Consider the following 1,099-nt stretch of genomic DNA (forward strand, 5'->3'; position numbering starts at 1 on the left):
ACTTTCCACGCGTCACCCTTAGCAAGGTCATCAAGATAAAACACTTGTTTTACCGATGTGGCAAAAACGAACGGGTCATTTTCGTAAGAACTTGTAGCAGTGTTCACCGATAATATTTCGTACTGATCGGTCTTCATGCTCTGCGGCCTAGTATCAAACCATCTACACTTGAAGAGGTGCACTGTCATGCCTTGCCCATAAACGAGTTCCACCACTGAATGGAGAACACCGTAATAGTCAACTCCATTCCGCCCACCATGTGCCATGACCCCAGAATTCTGTGTTCTTCTTCTGCTGTCTCTTTGTTCGCATATAAATTGCACACCATTCACCTTGCACATCAGATAAACTCTTGACATTATCGGCTTCATCGCTAGAAGTCTTAGTTCGTGCGACCAATTTGGGTGACCATCAAATTGAATATGGTTCATCTGCAACCAACCATTCAACTGTAAATATGGATAATTATGCAATAAACATAAACACGTACAGAAAAATTAAATTACGTACCCAGCCGCCAAAATAATCTGCGAACTCCCTGTTGTGGTACTCGAGATCACCTTGAATGTCTAGACAATATAGATGGATGTCTTTCCAGTATTCAACTTTTGGACAGTTAATTAATATCCACCAGTGGGCAATGACTAGCTCATGTGGTTGCAACTTGTAGGAGTCTGGCAAAATTCCATACACTTCAACATCATTGGAGACTATGGAAAGATTGAACTTCGGTACATCTACCGGCATGGTTTGCGGAGTTTCCTTCAACGCTCCTAAATACAACTTCATGTAGGTGACGCACTCGTGCGCAATATATACTTCAGCTATACATCCTTCAGGCGCGGATTTATTAGCCACATAATCTTTGTAGTCTCCAAGTTGCCTGGAAATCAAGTTGCAAAATGTTATGATTATTGAACATGTATATATATTGAGGAATTCAGGTGTAAAAAACGTACCTTTCCATGGGATACATCCAAGTGTAGTGTACTGGACCGGTAAGCAACAATTGCTCGGGAAAATGGATCATCAGGTGATGCATGATGTCAAAAAAATTTGGAGGAAATATCATCTCAAATTTACACATGATATAAATGAT

This window comes from Fragaria vesca, linkage group LG5, assembly GCF_000184155.1.
Source record: "Fragaria vesca subsp. vesca linkage group LG5, FraVesHawaii_1.0, whole genome shotgun sequence".
In the NCBI taxonomy this organism is placed as follows: domain Eukaryota; kingdom Viridiplantae; phylum Streptophyta; class Magnoliopsida; order Rosales; family Rosaceae; genus Fragaria; species Fragaria vesca.